At 41.9% G+C, this 27,908-nt stretch overlaps 1 protein-coding gene and 1 pseudogene across 19 annotated transcripts in view; both read left to right on the top strand.

Annotated features, from left to right (window-relative positions):
• Positions 1–27,908, top strand: part of FMN1 (formin 1) — a 419,977-nt gene that overhangs the window by 340,999 nt on the left and 51,070 nt on the right. The gene's annotated exons all lie outside the window — the stretch shown is intronic.
• Positions 8,357–9,063, top strand: LOC107130171 (microtubule-associated protein 1 light chain 3 beta 2-like; annotated as a pseudogene).

Genomic DNA, 27,908 nt, shown 5'->3' with positions numbered 1-27,908 from the left:
TTAACATTGGGTAATAGCTTAACCTCGGGTAATAGCTTAACCTCAAAGATTCCTTTTCTGAGGTCTTAGTAGAGATCCTCTTTTACCTTTCCCAATAATAACAACAAAGTTTCCATTGTAATTAGTAAAGAATTGCAGTGACAAGCATTTAAGTATTTTATGGAATCAGTATTGAGCTCTGCATCTTGCATAATGGCTGTTCTCATGATAAATTGCTTCGCGTAATTGTTGGCCTAGCCACCACTTTCTCTTTGGATTCTTGACAGCTATGGCAAGGTTTTCATCAGTGATTGATCCAAGATGCTATCACATGACTTCTCTTTAATTTATACAGTTATTGTCTTCTTCATAATGGAAGAGCTTAACACCTGTATTGCCTTCTGGGAGTTACTGTGCATAATACATGTTATATAATACATAGTTTTGTAGACAATGTCCAGTTTTGGAAAGATCTTTTCATTCTTTCAAATAATACAGGTCTGTTTCTTCTGCTGAATTCATTTGGCCTTAAATGAATTGTGGCAGCTCTAGGAGGAACCCAGGACTAATGTATGTGGAGCAGTTAGCACAGAACCTGGCACTATGTATATCAGCCGCTGCTGCTGTTATGTCATTTTGCCAAACCTTATCAGATGCTTCAGACAGTGCGTCTCAGAAAAGTTAACCACAGAAGTTTTACTTACCCAATGGTGCAAAGAGCAGTGGTTCCAAGTTCAAGAGGCAAATAATTATTTACTACAGAGGACAGCCATAACTTTTAGAAGGAAAGTTATGTGCATCTTTTTCATCTCCTCTAAAAATAAGCCAAAAGCGATGAATATAAGCTGGATTTCTCTAAGGCCTGACACTTTCTTTTTGTTATAAGTATAATTTGAAGATAATCATGTATATAATTAGAGTAAAAGGTAAGTAGAATTAGCATAAGATTAAAAGATACCAGATATGCATGGAACTTTTATATGGGATTATATTTTTCACAATTAAAATATTTTAAATATTTTAAAGTATAATTATAATTTCTATAGTTACATCTTGATGATATAAGGGATGTATATAATTCCATTTAAGAGGGCGGGTCTGATAGATCACACTCCATGGCTGCCAAAATCAACAATATTACCACCTAGTGGCTGCTGAATTGAACTGCAAACACATGATCCTTGGGATCCACAAAGACCCTGTCTCAGTAGCTAAAAATGATGGAAAATGACAGTAAACGCCACTATAATTAACAACTTTAATGGGCCCTGATCACTGTTAATCACCGTAACACCCCAACTCTGCTTTCAAACAGATTGGGAGAATAATGAGAATTTGCTTTTCCATTTATTGAGAAACTGAGCCTTTAAAAAGTTGTAAGCTGAGGCTAGAGAATGTGATTATTTAATTCCTTAATCCTTTTATTAATCTTCTGAATTGAGAAATAGATCTACCTTTCCCTCCCAGTTTTTTTATTTGAATTTTGATTTATTTATAGCATTTTTCAGTGAAAATTAAAAATGTGTGTTTGAGTAGATCAGAACTGTTTTAAACAGAGATAAACTGGTTTTCTCGTTATAGGAAATATGCGATGTTAGTTCATGTGCTTTTATAAATTTAGCAAAACCTGAGTGCTCAACTTCTAGAAGTGAAATGCCAGTCCTGATAGCTCATCCTTACTCCATCTCAGAGTCAGGCATCGAGAACTTTGCTATTTACTACTTTCCCTTTCATCTTAGCATTCACCAACTTGTTGACATTCAAATTATTCATTGAAATAACCAAACCATCTGCCCACTGAGCTCATTGCACCATCCCATTTCCTTGATGAAATAAATAAAATGTGGTGTGAGTAATTGTAATATAGTAATTCTAGGGGAGCATAATATATTCAAGTAGGTAATGTAGAAAGCCACTAAAAAGTCTATTTGAAATTAGTCTTCTTCCCAGGAGGGCACTGTTCTCTCTTTAATACATTCCCTTTGGCTTCATGATGCTAGGATTAAGCCTAATTGCTAACATAATATATGTGCGTGATCGTTGCTTTCTTTAACTTAAGCTTCCTCTGGCATTGGTTTCTAGCTTGTAGTCATGACTGTGGCATTAATTGTAATTGGTCTAAGCTTCATGTGAAATAAGTTCCAGCGTGTTGACAGCAATTAATGGAGCTCAATAGTCCTGGGTAAGATTCAAGGGGTGGGTTTTGCATCTCTTTCAAATTGTTTTCTCATTGTTTCTGTTGTAGTCTCCTGGGAGACTATAATAAACAGAGCTTGGCTTTAGAATTGCACAAACCTGAGTTCAAATCTCTCCCCTACCTTTCTTTCTTTCTTTCTTTTTCTTTTTGAGACAGTTTTGCTCTTGTTGCCCAGGCTGGAGTGCAATGGCGTGATCTCGGCTCACCACAACCTCCGCTTCCTGAGTTCAAGCGATTCTCCTGCCTCAGCCCCCCAAGTAGCTGGGATTACAGGCATGTGCCGCCATGCCTGGCTAATTTTTTGTATTTTTAGTAGAGCTGGGGTTTCTCCATGTTGGCCAGAATGGTCCTGATCTCCCGACCTCAGGTGATCTGCCCGCCTCGGCCTCTCAAAGTGTTAGGATTACAGGCACGAGCCACCATGCCCAGCCCTCTCCCTTAGACCTTTCTGAGCTTGGGAAACTTACTTCCTCAAAAAAAAAAAAAAAAAAAAAAACTGAGGTTCCCTCATCTCAAAGAGAGAGGTAGTAATACTACCACCATAAGGTTATTGTGGTCATGAAACTGGGTAAAAAATGTCACCCAGTTCACTGTGGGTCTTTCTTTCATACTGGAACAGATAAACTTTTACAAATCGTTATGTATTATTAGTTTAGGGTTTTCTACATTCTGGGCACTGTGCTGCATGTTATGAATGCAATGATGAGCAAAATGAACACAGTCTTTGCCTCTGGAACTTATATTTGCCAATGGATATTTGATAATTATAGCCAATTGGCAATAGGGATCCAGGTGCATAACTACCTCAAAACTTAGTAGGCTAAAACAATGTATGCCTGTCTCTCACAGTTCAGTGAGTTGACTAGATTTGACTGGCTGGTTCTTGCTTCAGGTCTCCTGTGAAGTTGGATTTAGATTATGGCTGGCATTGAAATCATCTGTAGGCTGCAGCTTCTCAGCTCAGGTGGACGGAGGGCGGGGCTTGGCTGGGCATCTCTGAGAGCCCACGCAGTCACTCCACATGGCTTGCACTTTCTCATAGCATGGTGGTCTCACAGTCGTTAGCCTTCTTACATAGTTACTGGCTTTTTCCTGAGCACATGTTCCAAGGAAAAGAAATTAGAAATTGCCTATCCTCTCAAACACTGGGAATGAAACATCACGTCACTGTTGTTCGGAGAAGTCACAGTCCAGCCCGGTTTTAAGGGAGTGAAGCAATAGACACCACCTCTCAACTAGAGGACAGCACAAACATGCAGGGAAGGAAAAAGCTGATGATGGACATCTCGGAGACGAGCTACCACGGTGTCTAATTGATTGTTCCTCAGATTTGTGTCTCTTGATCTCTGGACTCTTAACTAGTAGGCTCTGGCTTTTACTTGACTTAGTCCATCAAGATTTATAAAACTGACCATTTGTGCTTGCCCTAGGAAAATGGATTGGTATCATCTTCAAGCGTCAGATAAACAGCAAAATACAAATCTCTTCTGGTTCTTATAACTCCTCCAGGATGGATGGTATTTCCAGGAAACAGGATTTTCTCATTCTCCTTAATCACTGTCTGTGTTACTACACAGAAGAAAATATACAGCTTCATAAATAGGAGCCTCACGAACCCAGTTCCACATGTTACACGCCTAGTGTAGCACACAAGAACCATCACCTCAGCCAGAATGTACTTCCTAGGACTTTAATCTAAAGTCCCATCTGCTGCAGTTTTCTACTCCGCTTCTTCTGAGATGGAGCGATGGAATGTAGAAATAGTTAAAAGCCATTTCTAAATCACATTGAAAATAATTTTTTTTCAATTAGTTTATCTACCAATGTTATGTTCCCAAAAATATAGATGAGAGACCAGAATCTGGAATTTATATTAAAGTTCATGAGTTCTGATTACATGTTCCAGGTGGATCAATTTGAAATACAAGCCTTACTTCAATGAAATGATTCCCTTGGATCTATGAGACTTCTCCAGGGACACACTGCATATACTCTGAGATTAAAACACTATGTGTTTGTCTCTCTGTATTTCTCAAACATATTAAATGGACAACATCCAAGAGGCATCTAAGAAGGAATAAGCTAGAAAAGTAGCCTGTATTGTTTCCCACGAACTGTGATGCTCCAAGCCAAGATCAATGAGCTGTCAGAAAAAGGGGGGGAGAAGTTCCAAGCAAAAATGTCTAAAGCAATAGCCAAGGGGATAAAGAAAACCACTGGCTGGATAAATGGTGATAAATGCCGGTGGTTTGTTTGTTTTTAAATTTTGTTTCTGCATGTAAGTCCCTCTTTCTGTGTAATACAAACTTTTGTTCTGTGTGACACTCCTGTGTCTATCTTCCAAAGACTGGGGAGGGTGGAATGAGCCATTATCTGTTCTTCTTTAAACAACTATTTCAACCACTGTTTAGAATGGAACCAGTGTGCGCACGTTTTCTTTTCGGTATTTCAGTTGTCCACAGTTACAGTCCACTCAATGTTCTGTACAAATGGGGCATGGTGACCCACTGGCACAGCTTTCTGTCATGTTTGTACCGTTTCCATACCTTCCCCTCCCTCCTGGACACCTGCGCTAATCATCCAAGGACCACCTCGTGCCCACACGACTGCCTTTCCCTGGGATCTTTGCCTCCTGGTCGCTGAACGAAACAGCCTAGCTTCTGAGATCCCTGGAACTTGCCTGTGTGTGGAATCCCGCGCGCTCTAAAATGCCTTTCACACAGCTACTCTGTTTTTGAAGCAAAGTGGTTTTAGTCATTTGTACGCAGTTATGTGCAGAGATGAGAGGTTTTAGCCATGCTGTTAGGTCTTCGGTAGTATCTTGACTGTGCTGATACCAGGTGATTACAATCTTCTGGTAGTGAGATGGGAAAAATAGAGCTGCCTGGAGCTAGATATTCAAATAATATCATAGCATGGCTCGTCCTGAGAATATGATCATCCTGGAAGTGACTTAGTCCTCAGTCCTGTCCAGAAGAAAAGCCATTTCTTCCTCCAGCTTCCTCTGCCCTCTCACCACCACAGCCCCTTCGGTCTGGTTAAATCGAAACCACACAGATGCTCACTAAGGGCTAAAACACAGCAGTGGCAAGAGGAGGCCACGTTAATGGGTGAACAGCGCCCTGGACTGGGAGTGCCGAGTTTCGCCCAGAGACCTCAAGCTGCCCCCACCCCATTCCGCTTTGGATTTCGGGGCTGCAGTTCTGCTCCCGGGCAGGATTCATTCTACTTAGTTTCTCATGTGGCTAATATGTGGCTCTGCAAATGCTCACAGGGAAAAATCGGAAATTGGTCTTACTGACTTAGCAATGTAGGTCTCCCTCCCATTAAGTATACAGTTCTTCAGTGTACCTGTCGTTAGTTCTGGATAATTATAAGCAAATTAACAAGGATTTTTAAAATTGTTCTTTCCCACTTCATGACTGAGCTGCTGCCATTAGCGCCACACCTGTGAGCTAAGCAGTAGGGCAGCTGATTTTTTTTAAAACCTAATCTTATTTTGAGGAGAAATAGGTTCTCAAGAGAATCTTCTCTCTCAGTCCTACTTCCAGGACACTGATGGGTGCGAGCCGTTATTGATTTCCACAGCCTGCCAGGAGTATAAATGAGAAGTCTGAGTCTCTTGTCTCAAGAAGCCAAGCTTCTGACGTAGGCAAATAAAAGAAACTATGCTTGGAGTAGTTCATCATCATTAACAACCATAAGCATTTCCTGGCTAATGGCTCTTCACATGTAAAGAGTCCTGCTGTGGAACCCAGGCGCTTCAAGTCTCTTGTGCTCAAGTTGTTTACAGTCCAATCTACGAGACAAGGAGAACACTAACATGGGAACCAGTGTAGCAAATGCCAAGCATCCAGTGAAGTCCAAAAGGGCTAGAAGTTCACCTGAACATGATTGTCCTCACTGCCAAGGCCTGGAGGTTGGGTTGGTGCTGATGCTCCCTGGTTGAGGCTTTTATTTTTTATTTTATTTTATTGAGACGGAGTCTCGCTCTGTCGCCCAGGCTGGAGTGCAGTGGCACGATCTCCGCTCACTGCAAGCTCCGCCTCTCGGGTTCACACCATTCTCCTGCCTCAGCCTCCCAAGTAGCTGGGACTACAGGCGCCCGCCACTCTGCCCAGCTAATTTTTTGTATTTTTAGTAGAGACGGGCTTTCACCACGTTAGCCAGGATGGTCTCGATCTCCTGCCCTCATGATCCGCCCGCCTCGGCCTGGCAAAGTGCTGGGATTATAGGTGTGAGCCACCGTGCCTGGCCGGTTGAGACTTTTATGTGAGTGGCTCAAAATGTCCTGTCCTCGGGGAGAGGGGTTCCAGTTCTGCTGGGAGTGGGTGGGCAGGGCGCAGAACGCGGTAGACCTGAAGCTGCCTATGGGAAGCCAGCCACTTGAACCCATCTTTGCTTGGCTTGCCGGTCCTTGGCTTTGATCTGGAGGCACTTTCCCATGAGAGTTCTTCCTAGACCTCCTCTGTCCCATGTGACAGGCTCCTCCCAGTTTGGTCCCGTTTCAAAGGAAATGAACTGTTTGTCCAGTCACCATCTCTGGGCTGTGTAAACAAGTAGATGGGCAATTAGTGGCTGTGTCAGGGCCTTGGACTGCTGCTCTGCTTGCACAAATGGAGACTCATCCCTCGTCTTCTGGACTATCATCGTGCAAGCATGAGATAATGGGGACTGCTTGGCTCTCGAGATTTCTTCATGTTGTTTAGATTTCAGTCTTCGTGTCACAATCCTATTGTTCAAGCGTTTTGGCAAAAGCCACCACCATTCAGCTCATTTGGGAGAAAAAATAGTAATTTGGATTCTGTTCCGTTTATTTTTTTCTCATTAAACCATTTTTTAACGAGCAGGAAGTAGGACCAAGGCATAGAGATCTGTAGGGTAATATCTTTCCTTAATTAGCCAAATGCTGACAACAGAGGTCACCCAGTTGCAGGAGATTTTTGCCCTCCCCCTTTAAGCGGGCGTGTGTGTTGTACACTCAGGCTGGAGGCCAGGAGAGGACAGAGCCTGCAGTCAGGTCACTGGTAACCCCGCGGCTGCTGCTGTTTGTGTTTACTTGAGCATTTCACCGCGCCTGGTATGTGTTCCTCTTGGATCCAAAATGCAGAGAGGCTCCCCTCAATCTGCCATTCGTCTCCTCTTGAGATGCACAGAGATCAGGCACCAGTCGCTCAGTCCTCAGCATAAGGCAATGGCCCTGTGTTGCCTTTGCTCTTTTTCCATACGTTGGCATCACCTCCTCTGATTTCTTTTCTTTCCCCCCTTCTGCTTTTAATTTTTTCTCTCTTACCTCGGTTTGAGCCTCTGCCTTCTTTCATAGCTTTCTGTTTGCTCTCAGCGTCTCCTCCACCCCCTTATGTTTTTGGTTTCCTGTGACTCGCTCTCCAGATTCCTTCATATTCAGGAATCATTGTCTTTGCCCAGCATCGTTGTGAACGTGCCGGCCTTTTATTGTGGTTATTCATCCCTTTTCCTCTTGTCTTCGTTCCTCCCTGAGCCCTCCACCTCAGCCTCCTAAAACCTTTGAAGTTCTTCAGACTGGAAGTGTCTCTGGATCGTGCTACATAAATGAGGCAACAGCACTTGGGATCTTTTCAGCAGGAGGACTGTGGAAGTGACAATCTTTCTCCCATTTTGCCCTAGGATGGGCATCTGTTGATGGGCAGGGAATTAACAGAGAGCACATCCCATTCTCTGTGACCGATCACTACTATTCTTTTTCAGTTGTTCATTCAGCATTTATAAGTTATCTACTATATGTGAGACTCTGTGGAAAAAAAGAATCAGACACTGTTCTAGTCTCAAAGACCCTCTATGTCTGACACAAAATCTTACTCTGCCTTTCAGGAGCATTAGATATAGCTGATCAAATGAGGGGTTGAAAACTCCTTTTCCTTGCTTTAGGCCCTAACCCTCTTTTGTCTTTTCTCTACTTCGTGGGCATTTCTCCATCTCCTAGGCTGGTTCTTCATCTTCCCAATCTCTAAACACAAGAGGGCTTCAGGACTCAGTCCATGAACCCCTTGCCTTATCACTGGGATTGCTGAGGTGCATAGAGCCTTGAGACTTTCTGATGGATCAAGCGTATAGTAAAGAAACTGAGGGAGACAAGAGAAGTCACTGTCGCCAGAGTTAGAGTCACTGCTGCTGCCACCCCCGGGAGCCGCCAGAACCCTTATGGCACCACCGCCACCACCCAGATCCCTGCACTGTCACCCCCGGGAGCCGCCAGAACCCTTATGTCACCAGAGCCACCCAGATCCCTGCACTGCCACCCCCGGGAGCCGCCAGACCCTTATGTCACCACCACCACCCAGATCCCTGCACCGTCACCCCCGGGAGCCGCCAGAACCCTTACATCACCACCGCCACCACCCAGATCCCTGCACTGTCACCCCCGGGAGCCGCCAGAACCCTTATGTCACCAGAGCCACCCAGATCCCTGCACTGCCACCCCCGGGAGCCGCCAGACCCTTATGTCACCACCGCCACCCAGATCCCTGCACCATGACATCGGAGAAGACCTTCAGGCTGCACCGCACCTTCAAACAAAGAGTAGAAGTCCGACTTCTCCGAGAGCAGCATCCACCCAAAATCCCAGTGGTAACAGAACCATGCAAGGGTTCGAGAAGCAGCTTCCTGCCCTGGATAAAGTGCTGTTCCTTGTACCTGACCACATCAACCTGAGTGAGCTCATCAGGATCATTAGAAGGCGCTTACAGCTCAGCGCTAATCAAGCCTTCCTCCTGGTGGCGAACAGACACAGCGTGGTGAGCGTTTCCACACCAGTCTCGGAGGTGTAGGAGAGTGAGAAGGATGAAGATGGACTCCTGTACATGGTCTGTGTCTCCCAGGAGACATTTGGAATGAAATTGTCAGTGTAAAACTAAAAAAAAAAAAAGCATGTATTTTAGAATTTTTTTTTTTTGAGACGGAGTCTTGCTCTGTTGCCCAGGCTGGAGTGCAGTGGCCGGATCTTAGCTCACTGCAAGCTTCGCCTCCCGGGTTTACGCCATTCTCCTGCCTCAGCCTCCCGAGTAGCTGGGACTACAGGCGCCCGCCACCACGCCCGGCTAGTTTTTTGTATTTTTTAGTAGAGACGGGGTTTCACCGTGTTAGCCAGGATGGTCTCGATCTCCTGACCTCGTGATCCGCCTGTCTTGGCCTCCCAAAGTGCTGGGATTACAGGCTTGAGCCACCGCGCCCGGCCCTATTTTAGAATTTTGAAACCCTTACCAAGGAAAAAATAAAGGATGTTACCCACTGAGATGGATCAGTTCATCTAATCGGAGGTCGTCGAACAGTAGTGTTCCCACCAAGGAGCGTCAGGAAGTTGTGCTTGTATTTCAAGTGGAAAACTGGGCTCCGAGTGCGCACGTTCAGCTTCGGAAACGATATTATTTAACATAGGCTAGCTTGGTTTTAGATTTTGAAAGTTTAAAAATAAAATACTTTGCATTCTAAAAAAGAAAAAACAGACAAAGAGGGCCGGGCGCGGTGGCTCAAGCCTGTAATCCCAGCACTTTGGGAGGCCGACACAGGAGGATCACGAGGTCAGGAGATCGAGACCATCCTGGGTAACACAGTGAAACCCCGTCTCTACTAAAAAATACAAAAACTTAGCCGGGCGAGGTGGCAGGCGCCTGTAGTCCCAGCTACTCGGGAGGCTGAGGCAGGAGAATGGCGTGAACCCGGGAGGCGGAGCTTGCAGTGAGCTGAGATCCGGCCACTGCACTCCAGCCTGGGTGACAGAGCGAGACTCCGTCTCAAAAAAAAAAAAAAAAGACAAAGAGACTGAGGGAGATGTATGCTCAAGCCATGGGTGTATCTTGTTCTTCACCGAACAAGGGGAAAGTTTTACATTCATTTACATTCATTTTACAAGTTTGTAAGACATGTACAGCTTAGGGAGAAAAATATGAAGCCCTCTGTTCTGGGGAGAAAGCATGCAGGCATTTGTAGTACTGAGACTAAAAGTAAGGGGAGAAAGAGTTGCTGAGGTAAAGCTAAGTTAGAATATGAATTACTGTTACTATAAATGACACTAAATAGAACCTGTGAAAAAGGAGAAAATGTGAACTGTACTGTCCTCCTAAATAAAAGTAAATTAAAAGAACAATGTAGGCCAGGTGCAGTGGCTCACACCTGTAATCCCAGGACTTTGGGGGGCTAACGTGGGAGGATCCCTTGAGGTCAGGAGTTCAAGACCAGCCTGGGCAACATAGGGAGGCCACATCCTACAAAAAGATTTTTAAAAATTAGCTGGGCATAGTAGCATGCACCTATAGTCCCAGGTACAGAGAGGCCGAGGTGGGAGCAACACGTGAGCCCAGAAGATTGAGGCTGCAGCGAGCCACGATCATGCCACTGCACTCCGGCCTGGGTAACAGAGTGAGAAGCTGTCTCGAAAAAAAAAAAAGAAAGAAAGAAAGAAAAAGAAGAACAGCGTGAAAGATAACGCATGAAAAGCTCTTTGGTTCTTATTTTCATGACTTTACAAGCTTCACTTTTTCTGCCTTCCCTTTTTGTACCACACAGACATTTACCACTGGGAATCTTCCTCGTCTGTGTCCCAAGGTCATTTGAACACCAAAGTTACACTTAAGAAGGAAAGGTTGTCAACTCAGGGGGATTGCAATAGAATTCCCTTGGAATTACCCATAACATCTATTTGAAAAGAAACCCTTCCAAACCATCACATCATGGAAATCACAGTCCGTGGTGAGAAAACTGCCAAGTTTTTGAGGTTGCAACTTGGAACGCACACCAAAAAAATGTGTCTTCATCTCCAAGCGTCTTTGGTTTGGAAACTGGGATAATAGGGCATCTGATCAGGCTTCCTCAAAAGGATATCCAGTATTTTCCCCACTTCCGGTGGCAGAAACCTGGTTGGTGGTCTGAGCCAGGAAGAAAAAGATATTTCAGTTTGGAAGAGGAAAATAATTCTCAGTTTATTTTTTTAGAGCCACGATTTAGAAGAAATAATAAACAAAATAAGGGATGCCTCTTATTTAAAATCAGTTTTCGTTTTATCTGAATAGTCTGCTTTGCCTTGCTCATGAGTATCTGTGGTTATGTGGTCAGGCCTGACACATATCCCAGCTGGGCTGGGTGACATTCCTGTGCCCTGCCCTCTCCTCCAGCTCTTCTGAATCCTGGGCCTGCTCACTAGCAGCCTTGTGCTTTTAGGAAGAAAGGGTCTGATTTTCTGATGTTGCTCTGCTTCCAAACAAACCCAAACTAATTCGAATTCACAAACTCTTAACAAAGGTGATGCCTTCCCTCTGAGAGTGTCCAAAGCCACAAAGCCAACCGCATGGCAGTTTGGGAATGGCAAAACTTTTAAAAGTTTTTGGTTTCATAATGTTAGCATTTTGAAGGGTTTAAATGAATAAAAGCCTTAGATTTCTCTGTGTGGTGAGTAGGAAGCACCCGTTCTAAAATTAACCAAGGTGATCAGAGGTAACTAGGGCTTCTCCCCTTTAAACAGTGATTCTGTTTTCAAGATCAGTTGAAATAAGAAAAAGATGGAAAAGTATTTGTTCAAAGAAAGGTGCTACCTAGGTTACCTACCTTTACTTTCTCACTTTGTGATGCTGCTGTCTTTTCTTGGGGGAAAAAATGGCTGAAAATAATAACGGTGGGAGTAAGAGAGGACTAAAAGGGAGATGAGTTTCACCCACATTTGGAGAAAGGAAGAACTAGATGAACAGAGCTTGGGTGATGGCAGTGGGATTCTTTGTTTGGAGGAACTATTAACAGTCTTCATTTAGCGCGTGGGCTTCTGTTTTCTGTCTTTTGTTTGTGTTTTATCTGATTTTTTCCTCCTTGAGGTAGCTTGAAATGAAAGGGCAAGGGAACAGAGCTAACACAGGGTGGAAATACATTTATATGTAATTAAGATCTTACTTCCTCAATTTGCTACTACTGAAGCCCAAGGGAGACCAAGTTCTATTCCACACACCATGTGAGAGGAAGAGGTTGACTGAGATGAGTTAGGCAGCTTTATCAGCTTGTTGGTCAAGGGATGTAGGATTCTGAGATGGATTCAATATCTAGGTTGATGTTAATATAAATATAACTTTTAATTTTTTGCTGAAGAACCAGACAGAAGTTTAAGAAAAGAGAGTTTACCATCCAAGAATTTAATTTGCTTTTCATCAGGGTATGACAAAACAGGCATGCTCGGGTCCGGGCTCAACTAACCCGAGTTGGTGAAAGGAAACAAGTGAATTAGAAACAAATGCCAGGAGGTTCTGAGAATTAGAAAAAAGATGAGAAGGGTCAGGGTGAAGATGGCAAAGAGTGATGGTTCTCAAAATCCTGCTGCAGCGTGAGAAGTAGCTGCCTTTTAGTGTAAGGTCTGGGCTTATGGAGGAACCCAAGAGAGTAAGAATGGAGTCAGCAAATTCATGCTTAAGTGAATATGCCCACATTCGTTTGCCCTATTGATTCCAGAAGTTGAAATTGAGGCCTTTAATATGTTTAAACCCTTAGATCATTTGCTAAGAGTTCAGGGGAAAAAAGCAGCTGGTTCATCTCTGGTATTTTCATATAGGTTTTCTTCATAGAAGTTACTTGTAAGTGGTATTTTCAATGGAGACCTTCAGAGAAAAAGACGCTTGGATATCTCATCAGGTTGCAGAGAAATGTTCAGACTTGTTAACCCTTTTAACTCAGCTAAAAGTCCATTAAACCATAAAACAAAGTCCATCACACTTTTGGGTCAGGAACTTGAGTGAGTGACTGCTCCCTTGGATGTTGCGCATCTCCTGTAGAGACTAATTTCGGGGCTTATTGGATGATGGGGGTCAGAAGACTCACTTCCTCTGTGCTTGGCTCCTGGGGCTGTTTTGATGCTAGTTGGCTTTCTGTGGGTCTTCTCCCTTATCAACAGAGGATACACCCCACTTCTCCAGGTGAGTCCCTTATAAAACAGCTGCTGTTTCACAGCACATTCCCTTAACCCAAGCCCTTTCCTCCCTATCAGTTATGCTAATTGAAGATCAAATCCATTTCCCCCCAACCCCCCATTATGTATTTTCTACTTATCCTTTAAGAAAAGAATTACAGGTTAGGATTACTCTAGAAGTGGTAGCAGTCGGTAGAGGAATGACATCCTAAAATATGACCATTAGAGACAAGAAGAAATTAGAACGCTAGCATGCAGTGGGCATTTAATAAACAACTGCTGGGAGTGATGGCGGTGGAGAAGAGCAGCGCAGAGGAGGAGGGGAGAGAGGAGGAGTTGTAACACTTTAGAAGGAGCTAACACTTTAGAAGAAGGACAAAATTGTGGCAAAAAAAGTCTGTCCCTTGCTTTTCTCCCATTGACAAATCTAAGACTGATGTTTACCCTACCTCCCACCTCTCACAAAAAACATTAGAAAGCAACATATTTAGGTAACCTGGGGTCATAAAGGAGAGTTGAAATAGAAGCTTCAGCAAATAGCCCCCATATCATCAGGCCTTGAATTACCGGCAATTCCAAACACTACCTGAGTCTCCATCTCAAAAAGCTCTTCCCTCTGCTGGCTGGAGTGCAGTGGCGCGATCTCGGCTCACTGCAACCACCACCTCCTGGGTTCAAGCGATTCCCCTGCCTCAGCCTCCCAAGTAGCTGGGATTACAGGCACATGCCACCACGTCTGGCTAATTTTTTGTATTTTAGTAGAGACGGGGTTTCACCATGTTGACCAACATGATCTCGATCTCCTGACTTCGTGATCTGCCCGCCTCAGCCTCCCAAAGTGCTGGGATTATAGGCATGAGCCACGCACCCGGCCCCCTCTGCTTTGAAAATACTTACAGCATCATCTCCACAGGCAATACACTGAAACCCCTCTCCACACCGAAGCACAGTTGTCTGTGAAGGAAAATTCGGGAAGCCATACAGGAACAATAGTTCCTTTGCAAATTACAGCTTCATCAGAAGAAAAGTTGAGGCAGGCATATAGTATTTTATTTTATACCCCACAGACAGACCAACAACCCCTAGACTTGGAATTCAGAATTAACAAAAGCATTACATCCACTGGGCTTTGAGAAGGGTCAGTGTTTTTTCATATGTCTTTTCTGCTGCCATTATTTGCATAACAAATTGCTGCGAAATGCATTCATGTCAGATGTTGGAAATAAACTCTTTGGGTTATAGCTATTTTTAAACAACCCATAGTTATATGGATGTTTTTAAAACATTCAAAGCCTGAGTTTGTGTTTCAAATCATAAGTGGTCGCAGGAACTCTATATTGTTGGTCTGGTGCTGACTTATGGAACAGAGTCTGAAGTCCCTCAGAAATGATGACGTTTTAAAGAGTTACAGAAGTTCACATTGGCTGTAGATTAATGCCCTGTATTTTTAGGTAGGTACACAGAAATCCCTGGTGCCAGTTTGTACCTCCACTTTGGAGAGCATTGAACTTTCCTTGCAAGTATTCAAAATACTTCCCCACCAAAAGATTTTACTTACTGACACTGGGAACAAGAATCCCCACCCACATTCTTCATCCTTAAGAATCAGAAGTTAGGAGAGAAAAAAAAAAAGGCTGAATTCTTTGAGATTATTTGCATGAGCGGATTATTTGTGTCAGTCTGTGAGAGGTTATCTTCATAGTCTCTAGTCCACTTGTCCAAGCTTACTATTCCCACAAAAGATTTTTCCTGCAGTCTAGGTAGTCTCATGATTGCCTTCCTGGACCTATGCAATACCAGCCTTCCCACCCCTCACACACTTTCCTCCCCTGCAGCCTCTGCAAGCCCTGGCTCCTGGGGCTCCTTGAGCTTGGACTGCCAGCTCCACTTCCTGTGTTCTAGGCAAGCAACAAATACCCTTCAAAACTGCCATCGAGCCCCACCTATTTTATAAAAACTTCCCAAGCTTCCATGATATATGCGTTACGTTATTAACAATAGTATTAGCCGGGTGCCTGTATTCCCAGCTACTCGGGAGGCTGAGGCAGGAGAATCACTTGAATCCAGGAGGTGGAGGTTGCAGTAGCTGAGATTGCACCACTGCACTCCAGCCTGGGCGACACAGCGAGACCCTGTCTTAAAAAAAAGGTAAAAATAATATTAACTAACGTTTATTAAATACTCAGCCAAGTTTGGTATTATGTAATATCTTGCTTCTCATTGAAAAAACAACCCTTGAGGAGAGCACTATTATTATCTCCATTTACAAAGGAGGAAATTGAACTCAGATGGGCTAGATCTATGTGACTTAAAGGAGGACCTTAGTGAGGACAGGTTAAGAATCCAGCATGGGGGTTTGGTGCCTTGGACTAAAGTGGTTGAGTAAGTGGCGGGAGATTATAGTGGTGAGGGGTATTTAGAGGGTACAAACCACTAGACTTCTTGGTGGCTTGGATCCTGCCCTCCAGATCTGAAAGGTTACACTTCATCCCATCTTTAGATGTTATTTGCACTGTTTGAACACTCCCCAGGGCCCTTGCTGCTCCCACCCCTAATTGATCTCCGCCTTTCTTCATATCTGAGTTCGTATGACGACAGCGTCTCCTCAGATAGGGAGGGCTTTTCTTACACATTACTCCTGGGAAAATTAGGTTTCTACTCTTAATAATGTAACTGCCCCTCTTTCTGTTACCTCTGTGGCACTTCTCTGAATTTTTAAATATTTGAGAAATTACTTAGCAGATACGAGAGGGAAGATGTCTATTTCACTCACTTTATTTATAGTATCCTCTCTACTTACGATGCAGTGGTACTCAGTGAAATACAGGTTGAATCTGTCCAAAAAAGAAAAGAGCATTTAAAGGAGTTCCTCCTCATTTAGATCATAAATGGAATGAAATTCCATCCTAAAAGGAGATTCATCTAGAGGTGAAAACAGGAGTTAAAAGGGAAAATTAAACTATTTCAACCACTATCTCACCAAAAGAACAACTCTAAAAATGTGATCTGGGGAAAAACAATCAACAAACTAATGAAGAATAGAAGACAATGAGTCAGGAGTGACTATCCTTTACAATAGGGATGATTATTTTTAAAAATCTGTCTTTATCTAATGGTCAGTGGCACTCAATTATATGGCCAGACACAAGAATTAAAAGATTTTAATCTCCTGTCACTTATTAGTTCATATCAAGTAATTTTATTTACTTTTTTTTTTTTTTTTTACTTTATTTTATTTTTGGTCTTTGGCCTTCCAGATCTCCCAAATTTTGGATAGCCTGAATGTGGGATGATCCTGTATTACAGTTCAGAGAAGTGAATTTCCCTTCACCAGTCCATTCGCTTTTAAAAATAAAAGAAGACATTAAAATGAGTTGCAGATAAAAGTAATCCTTATTTAGTTATTTTGCTTTCTCAACCAGCGTAAGGTCTCTACATAAGGACAAAATTTGGATTCAGTATCTCCTAACTCTGCCACGTGGGACAAATGCGTCCCCCCTCATTTCTGTGTGGGTGTTTGTCTAAATCTTGTCTCCCTTCCCACTACTGAGGTCTCACACCTTGGAGAGTTCTATCTAGATACAGACCATGGTTATATATGCCGGTAACAAAATAGTTGTGACTATTTTCATCACTCACGAATCTCACCCTTTAAACAGATAAGAGTGATTTACATGGATTGGCAGGAGTCAGAGAATCCTTATTGCTTTTGTAAGCTGAGACAATATGCCAAGTCCATACCAACACCAAATAAGGTATCTTGGAATGTGATTGCATCCATATGCTTTCAGCTAATGCGGTATAGGCACAGAGCACCAATTTTAGGAAACTGGCCTCAAAGGAAGGCATGGGCTGTTGATTTTATTCCCACCGTTCTACTCCAGCAGCCACATAGAGAGTCCTTAATATTAATTTTAATGTAAATTGGAGGAAATCTTTCAATCTTTGAAAACTGTCCTTCACCCTCCTATCCTGGGGACCTGTGTTATTCACCAGCTAGAAACACTAGCAGCTGGAAGTAGAAGATGGCCTCTCTGGTCCTCCTGGTTGCGTGCGTCTAAAGAGCTGTAAGCTTGACAGAACTTTTGCGTGTTTGTAACTTAGTAAGAAGAACAACTTGGTCTCATAAATTGTTGTGCCATCTTAGATTAGATATTGCTGACAAATTTTTGTTATTGGGTATTTCTCTAGTTACATCAGTATTAACTAAAGTAGACCTTGAGGAAGCAGACAAGGACATTTTGCTTCATTTGGGCTGGAGTTTTGCTATGCAATTTCTGAGTTCTTGCACATTGCATTTTGAGTCTGTGACCAAATAGCCTGCTCTTGCTCCAAGTAAGCAAATATTAGCATTCTTGCCATCTACCAGTGTCTTTCCCTCTAGGGGATGACAAAATATTTGATGTGAAGCAAATGTATATAGGTACCAGCAGATAAAGAGTTTTTTCTTAGGTCATCTACCAGGAAATACTGTATTTTACCTACCAATCTCCCTGTTCACTGGGAGGAATTCTGAAATCCTTAAGTAAAAGAAGTTGAAACTACTAATGTGTTCCTTTGTTGTATCAATATTTCTAGTAGTCGGGATGCATGCTTTCTATTCCCAGTAATTTTATTAGGTTACTAAAAAATTATGATTTGGTTAGGAGGGAACATGAGCCAAGTGGTAGGGCTAAATCCTGCCTTTTGTCTGAGTCGTGACAATATTTTAACCGCAAATGTTTATCTTTCATCCTCAGGGGAGATGAGTAGCCTCTTTTTTGAATCATCCTCTGCAGAGTGCAATAGATGTAAAGCAGCACTGTTATCCAAATTGTTAGCTCTTACAGCCAAGCTAGACTCTATTCACTGTTACAAAAACCCAGTGAGAACAAAAACATGTTAAATAATAAAGAATTACAAAATCACGTTTCAATTAGCTTCATTAATTTGGAAAATGGAATTTCCCTTTGTATGACTTGGAGTGATCAAAATTTACCAAATTAAGAAGAAATTCTGACATTCTGCACTATAGAAAGGATGAACCATATTGGGCTTATTCTGCATCCTAATTTTTAATATCTATTCATGTTGATACATATGGATCTGATTACTTTTTTTTTTTTTTTTTTTTGAGACAGAGTGTCGCTCTGTCGCCCAGGTTGGAATGCGGTGGTGCAATCTCGGCTCACTGCAACCTCTGCCTCCTGGGTTCAAGTGATTCTCCTGCTTCAGCCTCCCAAGTAGCTGGGATTACAGGTGCCTGCTACCACGCTAGCTAATTTTTGTATTTCACCATGTTGGTCAGGCTGGTTTCAAACTCCCAACCTCAAGTGACCCGCCTGCCTTGGCTTCCAAAGTGCTGGGATTATAGGTGTGAGCCACCACACCTGGTCTGGGTCTAATTACTTTTAACCACTATACATTATTCAGTTGTGTGAATAAACCATGTTTTTCTTTATCCATACCTCTTTCACTTCCTGTTCTTAAGTTAGTCACATCATTCTGGACCTCTGCTGTAAAGGAGAGCCAGCAATCTGTATGTCCTTCCCTTTTTTTTTTTTTTTTTTTTTTTTGAGACAGAGTCTTGCTCGGTCGCCCAGGCTGGAGTGCAATGGACGATCTCCATTCACTCATTCACTGCAAGCTCCGCCTCCCGGGTTCACACCATTCTCTTGCCTCAGCCTCCCAAGTAGCTGGGACTACAGGCACCCGCCACCACACCTGGCTAATTTTTTGTGTTGTTAGTAGAGACGGGGTTTCACCGTGTTAGCCAGGATGGTCTTGATCTCCTGACCTGTGATCTGCCCGCCTCGGCCTCCCAAAGTACTGGGATTATAGGCATGAGCTACCGCGCCCGGCCTGTATATCCTTTCTTCTTCATTGGATCATTAAAAAGATGAACAAGACAATAATGTGAAATGATTATAACTCTTTCGTTAGATAGTGGTACAAACATGAAAACTAATGCTATTTTCTTATATGTTATGATTTCCATCTAAAAGGACAAGATTCCTTGATCGTTGTTTTATTTAAATGAATAGTAAGTAATAATCCATTTGTGAAAGTGATGGGAATGTAAAATTAGACAAATGTGATTAGCTGGGCCTTACCGCCACAAACTCTGCCCAAGATAATGCTGTCAAGACCCAAAGACAGTCATTTTGTTGCTCATAAATGACAGTTTAAGCTGGTGAGTGGCTGAGGTCCAGCATTCCCCTTGGTTTTCTAGATGGACAGTAAAGTTGCCTGGACCATAATTTTCCATCTTTCTTCTTGGAAAGAGTGACTGGAGGCCACTCAGTAAAGTGAACCTTGGAAATAAGACTTCTGCCTCACACAATCTATTCATGAAAGAGAGCTATAAAAATAAACACATATGCAGAGCCTAATGGAGACGTGGCAACAGGCCTGAGGACATGCCATCCCTGAATCCCCTCCTCTAATTCTCTTCTAGTTCTACTTCGTTTCAGAACACAATGAATGCATCAGTTGTAGCCAAATGTGTGTGTTTTCTGAGCTTGTTTATCTGAAAAGTAGTTGAAGGAGATAAGAATGAGCAGCTTTGGAAAGAGCCAGCACTAGGAAAACTGGGAAGGACGTAAGAGAATAGCATTTCCACAGCTAAGATGCTATCTGGAAGTCGCCTGAAATATTGTGAAGATAGTGTGGGGGTCATGTAGTGTTCTAAGAGAAGATGGGTCTCTCTTTGTTTCTACATACAAACTCCAAAGTAAACTCCTAGGTGGGTATGATTTAAGAATGCAGCAAAGCATTAGCATTAAATGGCAAGAAGTCTGGATTCAACATAGATGAAGAGAGACTCCTTTGTTTTTCTTGCTGCTTTCCTGGTTTCTCATTAAATTGGTCTGTGCTTCCCTGGGATCCTTTGATTCTGTTTTTGCCCTCTTTTCACTGAATCTTCCTTTAATTTCCTTTGGTTGGATCTGATGACATTAACTCTTTCCATCAGTTTCTGAGCATACCCTTTTGGCTTGTTTCCTCTTTTTTCTTAAATCTCAGGGCAATATTTTTCCCCCAGGGAATTCGATCTCAGTGTCTTTCAACACCTTCACTGTTGGCCTGTGGCCTCTCAGGCTGCGCTAAGCAGGGCCCTGGGGAGTCTTGCACTGTCCTTGGAGAGCTGCCTCTCTATGGGCTGTGGAACACTTGACCTCGTGTGTCTCCCCACCACCCTTGTGAAGGAAGCAGCCGTTAGGCCCTCCTGACATATGTGGAGGAGTCAGGAGTCACTATTCTGAGAGACACTCTACGGACCACACTGCTAAGTCACTGATAGATTTTGACATCCAGAGGGAGGGTCAGCTCCCTTGAGTCTCACTTTGAGTGATTTCTAACTACTATTTCCATCATTCGAGTTTTGTTATCCAAACAGACCTTATCCAAAATTTGCTGTTATTATTAGCAATGTCGTTGTTTGACCTCTCCAGACTACTTACTCTAAATAACATCTCCAACACTGATTTTACATGTCGGGTCTAATACAATTTGGGGAAAAGGTTACTGAGTACCTAATCTTAACCGTTCATTCTTTGTGAATAGGCCCACAATGTGTCAGATATTGTGCCGAGCAAAGACAAGAGACCGTCTCCTGGCTTAAAGATCTCACAACGTAGTCAGGAGAGTCAATCTTAAACCGACAACTATATAATAGGGGAATAGCAATGAAAAGGATAATAGAGAAAATTTATTCAGCCCATTTTTGAGAGTCTGCAGTGTGACAGATACTGTGCCAGGCATAGTTTATATAGTCATGAACAAGACAGATAAACTTATAATTAGCAAGCACAAGAGACAGAAGAGCAAATAAGTAACCCATTGTATAATTACAAATTGTGGAAAGTTTATGTTTGGCTGAAGAGGGCCGGTATTAAGAAACCTACTTTAAAAGAGTAGGGAGAGTAGAACAGTGATGACATTTAATTCTGGGAAGGAGCCAGTTACAGGAAGCATAGAAGGAAAACACATCGTAAGCAGAAAGAACACCATGATTGGCAGCCCTGAGGCTGCTGAGAGCTTGGCATACTGAGAGATTAAGATGGGCAAAGACAGCTGGAACTAGGGCAAGACACCTAGGCAGGGCCCTGAAGATCATGAGACGGAATTTGGATTTTATTCTACAGGAAGCCGTAAAACAATTTGTAAGATGAAACATTCATGGTTTTTTGTTGTTGTTGTTGTTGTTGTTGTTGTTGTTGTTGTTGTTGTTGTTGTTTTGAGACGGACTCTCGCTCTGTCACCCAGGCTGGAGTGCAGTGGCGCAGTCTTGGCTCACTGCAAGCTCTGCCTCCCGGGTTCATGCCATTCTCCTGCCTCAGCCTCCCAAGTAGCTGGGACTACAGGCGCCACCACCATGCCCGGCTAATTTTTTGTACTTTTAGTAGAGACGGGGTTTCACCCTGTTATCCAGGATGGTCTCAATCTCCTGACTTCGTGATCCACCCACCTAGGCCTCCCAAAGTGCTGGGATTACAGGTGTGAGCCACCGCATCCGGCCAACATTCGTGTTTTAAAAGATTATTCTGGTTGCTGTGTAGACAAATAAGTGCACAGAGGCAAGAGTAGATAAGGAAGTTACTGAAGTAGCTCGGGTGAAAAATGAGCATCTTGGACCCGGCTGGTGGAAATTGAGATGGAAAAGTGTGGAGGATTTCAAGACTATGTTTTTGAAGTAGAAAAGACAGAAATTGGATTTAAACATAGGAGTTGTGCAAAAGGAGAAGCCAGATCCCAGGTTTTGATCACCTTAGTGAATGTCGATGCTATTTACTGAGGTGACTAAGACAAAGAAAGGAACAAATTTGTGTTATAGTGGGCAACTCAGGAAATAATCGGAATTCCTGGACAGCTATTCATGTCAGGATGTTCAGCAGGGCAGGGGAAATGCAAATCTGATGTTGAGAATGTAGTTTGGAGTTGATGATACAGATTTGAGATTCATCAGCAGAACAAGAGTAGCTGAGTTTATAGCTAATTATAAAACAGAGGGCTGGGCACAGTGGCTCACACCTGTAGTCCCAGCTACTCAGGAGGCTGAGGTTGGGAGGATCACTTGAGCCTAGGAATTGGAGGCTCCAGTGAGCCTTGATTGCACCACTGTGCTCCAGCCTGGGTGACGGACTGAGACCTCGTCTCTTAAAAGATGGAGAAGGGTCTAGAGAGTGAGCCTTGGAGCCTGAATAGATTTAAGAGTCTGGAGAAGAAGAGCCAGTGGAGGGAACAGAGCAAGTGATCAGAATGGGTGAGATAAGTGACCAATGTTGAGCGTGAGCCTACCTGACTTGCCACTGACAAGTATTTTTTCCTTGCAAATAAAATTTAAAAATACTGTTTCTGAAAATGTTCAAAAAATTCTAAAGCATTATCTATATGTAATCTGTCACATTCGTGGAGATATCTATCCACTCCGAGGTGAGCATGCACTAAGAGGACTATGTAAGAATCTGAGCCTCTGAAAACCGCTGTTGGGCTCCATACTCCAGCCCAGGCAGACTTGGCTTTTGTGGTATGAAGGAAATGGGACATACTGCTTTTTAAATAGTGCTCATAGTTATTAAATAACATGATTAATAATAACATGACCAAGGACTTTTAAAAGTTCCTTTCCCACCTCTCTGCTTTCACAGGGGTACATTATACTATCTGTTGGTGGTGGCATTGCTGCCATCCCCAAGTTCATGTTGCAACTGTGTGTGGCTTCCAGCACTTCAATGAAATCTTATTTAGTCACAGATGCTGTTTTATAGAACTGTAAAGAAGGGAGCACATGGCTTTTGGCAGGGGCACACTGTTCAATGTGGCCTTCCCTATTTTTGCAGTAGGATGTTACAGCTCCAGGCTCCATGCCTTCCGCCTTGTAAGTTCAGGGAAGCCCATTCTGTGAAGAATACTTTTCGAATGTGAAAGTTACCCACAAAGCATTCTGTACCATGGGTGTGACTAGACCTCCAACATGAGTTGGAATAGCAGGTTTCAGGGGCTTTGTTTCCACATAGTGCCTTTAAAATTGGTATTTTAAAAATGGTTATGATTATACCACCATGTCCTTATTTATGATAAGAGTAAAATTGCTACTTTGGCATTTTGTTGGTTTAAAAAAATCTTAAAAAGTGCTCAAAACATGTGAAAATTGTCTATAGAATGTACGTGAGAAGAAACTTAAAACTTTGAGTTTTAAAATTTAAGTAGTTTTTTTGGAATGACAGCATCTGTGAGAATTTTCTCATTCTGCAGAGATGACCTCTTTGGGCACACCTTGGTGTAGGCAATAACAGTAGAAACTCTCTGTCTTTGAGGCAGACCATGAATGGGCTCTTGGGTAGGAGAGACAGGGCAGTGCCTTGGGTAGTTAGTAGTGTCTCAGGATATGAGTGAATACCCTGCCTCATGGAATATTCTGCCCTCCTCTATTCTCCCCAAGACAGAGTAGATGCAGCATATTGTCCTACTCTTGTACCCAATGGTGAGACTCAACTAGAAAGATTGGTTCACTGTCCAGAATCAACAACTGAGGAAAGCCAAGAAACTCAACAAACAGGAGAACTTACACCTGAAAAAACATGCTCGCAGGCAGAACAGATATTCAGAACGTGTGTTTTATAATCTCAGAGAACTATAAGATACAGACACCTTCATGAAAAAAGAATCCAGTGGAAAATATAGAAATTAAAATTTGAGTTGATGAAATATTTTTAAGAGAGTAAGAAATACTGAAATAATGCAAGATTACTTCCCAGAAATGAAAAGACATTGCATCTGTTATTGAAAGAGCCAACAAAGGCAATGAAAAATAAATGCACACATATATGCACCCTTAATTCTTTATAATGAGCGTTGAGAAATCAAGGATTTAGAAAAATGCTGAGAGACAAGAAACTTCTCAGCAGCAACCCTGGATACAGGGAAAAAATGGAGTAATAAGTGTAAAATCCTGAGGGGAAAAAAATCAGAACCTAGAATTCTAAATTTAACCAAACTGTCATTAAAGTAAATGAGAAAAGTAAATTCTTTTGAGAAATGCAGAGCCTAGAAAGATTACTAGTCATAGATTTTTTTTTTTTTTTTTTTTTTTGGAGACAGACTCTCACTCTGTCACCCAGGCCTGGAGTGCAGTGGTGCAATCTCAACTCACTGCAACCTCCACCTCCTGGGTTCAAGCGATTCTCCTGCCTCAGCCTCCTGAGTAGCTGCAATTACAGGTGCGTGCCACCATACCTGGCTAATTTTTTTTTTAGTAGAGGCGGGGTTTCACCATGTTGGCCAGGCTGGTCTCGAACTCCTGATCTCAGGTGATTCACCTGCCTTGTCCTCCCAAATGCTGGGTTTACAGATATCTCACAGATCTTCTCTTGAAGTTGTACTTCTTCAAGTTGAAAATGAATCTAGGAAGAAATGGAGTAGCAAAAGGTATAATGAGCAATGACACTTATAAAATAATGGTTAAAGCATTATTAATAAAATGTAAAGCATTCACATTTGATAATGTGGAAATAAAATTGCAGATGATATCAAAATGGGATGAGGCATTGGATGTGACCATAGAATTTAGGAGGAGAAGGAAACGAAAAGCAAGCCACCCTTACATTTTTCCAGGTTAGAGTACTGAGATATAATTAGCTGTAGATAACCTTAAAATCACATGTATAATGGGTGTTAAGATTTAAGTATTAGCCAGGCGTGGTGGCTTATGCCTGTAATCCCAGCACTTTGGGAGGCTGAGGCAGGTGGATCACGAGGTCAGGAGTTCAAGAACAGCCTGGCCAAGATGGTGAAACCCCATCTCTACTAAAAATACAAAAATTAGCCAGGCATGGTGGTGGGCGCCTGTAATCCCAGCTATTTGGGAGGCTGGGGCAGAGAATTGCTTGAACCCGGGAGACAGAGGTTGCAATGAGCCGAGATGGTGCCACTGCACTCCAGCCTGGGCAACAGAGCGAGACTCCATCTCAAAAAAAAAAAAAAAAAAAAAGATTTAGGTATTTATTATTCAAAAAGTTAGACTGTATCGTGTTCAAACCCATAAAGGAAAAATGAAGCAAAGACAGTTTGGTGAATCCAACAAAAGTTAGGAAAAGGTGAAAAAGTAAATAACCAGCAAGCTTGGTGAAGAAAAGTACAAAATAAATATGAGGATTAATCTAAATATATTCATAATCAAAATAAACATGAATGGACCAACTTTACCCAGGCAGCTGAAAGGAAAAAGAAATGACTCATTTAAACCTGTGAGAGGACAAGACAACCTGCCATTATTTGGATACTCTGATTATCTCTTAGAAAATCTATGATATTCGAACAGTGTTTATCCATCTCCAACAACAACAACAAAAGAAGCTGCCTCACACAATTTCAAATAATTAATAATCTAAAGGACAAAAGCAAAACCAAAAATATAAACAGTATCATAAGAAAATACAAGACCTCTTTATTAACTTGGAAGTAGACAAGACCTTCTTGCAAATGATTTAAGAAGCAAAAGACATGAAGAAAGTATTTGTGAATTTGACTGTTTCAGATTTAAATTTAAAAATGATAAACATTGTAAACAAAGTTAATAGACAAGCAAAAGCATGGGAAAATATATTTGCAAAATATTTAACCAATGATTTTTACCAAAATCTATGTGATTTGCAAAATTTCAAAAGTTTGACAACAACAATTATCAGCCTTTAGTAGTATTAAATTATACTATCATTGTGGAGGACTATTTGACAGTCTCAAGTAAATTAAAACTATGTCTACATAATACGCTAACAAATCTTCTCTGTGTCTTAGAGAAACCTTGCATGCTTGCACAGGGACACTCAGAAGTTCTGGAAGGATACATCCCAAAATAAGAGTACTTGAGCTGTGGAAGATAACTATGTCTATATGTGTTGGGGGAGACAGAGGGTTTGATTCAGAGGGCTCTCGGGGGGACTTTATCTGTAATGTTTTATGTTTTTATAAGGAGAATGCATAGTACCTAAATTAGTTAAGGATTAATTTTGCAAAATATTTAAGAGTGGAAGTTTTATTTTCAGTTTCATAATAGAATTAAAGCCTCTCTCTTTGCAGTTAAAAGAAAAAGTAGCCTGTCTGTTAACACAAAGTTTCAGGTTTAGCCCACTCTTTATGTAATCATGAATCTCTGTTACTCAGTTCACTTTTTATAATAGAGGGAGTTTTTAGATGAGAAGTTTATATACACCCTTCACGTTGTATTGATGGATTTTGGTTGGAAGTCGTCTGCGTTTATCTTTAGGCATATCAATTTTAAATGTTTAAATATCTGTAATTATTTTGTTTAACGCTGATGTAGTTGGACTTATTATTCAGTCCACCATTTGAGGTGGTGAAATCTTAAAAATACATCAAAGGCAAATTATTCTCTCCAGTCCTGTTTCAAGTATGCAGAAAATGGTAGGTAATGCATTTACATTTTTAATTTCATTATATAAATGGCATTAAACTAACCATAAAATAATTGCCAATAACAACATTGTTTCACTGAGCTTTTATACATGACTATGAATCATTTTTCCTCATCAAAATGACAAGTGTTTTTTTTTTCTTTCTTTTTTTAAAGTTAGATCCTAAACGCCCAACTTTTGACCATACTTATCTTCTGCTTTCGAATTTTTTTTTTCTATCAGTCATTATATTTCTTTAGGAAACGTCTTTAAATTTTTTTAAGGGAAGGAACAAAGCTAGCAAAGAAACAGATGTGTCCCATATAAAATATGCAATAAATCTTGTCCCACAAATTCTTTGCTCTGAACTTTCTGACAGAAACTGTCAAATAGCCACTTTAATTCAGGAATAAAATGTTCACTCCATGTCATGGCGCCAACCCCCATATGCCAGAATAAAGTTAGTGACCAGCCATAAAAACAGCAGCATAAGCACCTTTGAAACAGTACAAGTCATCGTGGGTGAGAACGCCCCATATAAATCCATAGGGAATTAATCTTGGCTTTGCTACTATCCTGCTGCGCATTTACAACAAGCTTCTACTCCCACACAGCAGAAGTGGTAATACTTTTTAAAAGGAGAGAGAAAATAAGAGAGCCGTGTGTCCACCTAATGAGCTTGTTGGTTGGGGGAAGGGGGTTGCATGCATCAGAAAGCAATAGGTTTTCCTCCCCCTCCTCGGAGCTCTGGAATCCCCTTGAAGAGGCAGCAGCTAAGCCTCAATTGAACATGTGGGGTTCTTCTTCAGCTCGCCTTGCCTGCCTTCGCAGATCATGTGAAACCAATCTCCCTGAAGTGCAATCACAAGAAATGACTTCAGCTTCATAAATCATTGTTATCATCCCACAGGAGGAGGTAATGCTATGGTTTTTCTCTAGTAAAACATTTGAAGCCTCTGGTTTCATGAGCTTTTTTTTTTTTTTTTTTTTTTTTTTTCACTTTCTGAAATCAGCTTCATGCCACTTGTACAATTTGCTTCAGGCTTCTGCGTACAGGAGATGGTGGCACTTCTCCAATTTGCCTGATATTTGAACATTTTCCCCTCTCAGATTTCGAGGGAGATCTGTTTCCTACTGAATGCGTGCCTGTGTGTGTGGCTTGCCATGTACGCAGAGGTTTCACGTGTGCTTCCAAGAATATACTGATCCGCAATAGTTTTTGCATGAAGGATATTTTCTTTATACTGTATTTTTCAAATACAGAATAAGTAGTATAAGGTTTAAGCACAGGACGAGGAAATCTCAACTTACTTCGCAGTATTAGACATTATTTTAAAATGCACTTGTAGCCATGTAAAACATTTCTCTAAGACACAAAAATAGAAAGACTAAAGGGTGAAGCAATGGATGATTTCCAAGTTAAGTC

Source organism: Macaca fascicularis, chromosome 7 (genome assembly GCF_037993035.2).
Source record: "Macaca fascicularis isolate 582-1 chromosome 7, T2T-MFA8v1.1".
Lineage (NCBI taxonomy): Eukaryota > Metazoa > Chordata > Mammalia > Primates > Cercopithecidae > Macaca > Macaca fascicularis.
Note: the sequence above shows the minus strand (reverse complement) of the source record. Positions and strands in the feature narration are given on the sequence as shown.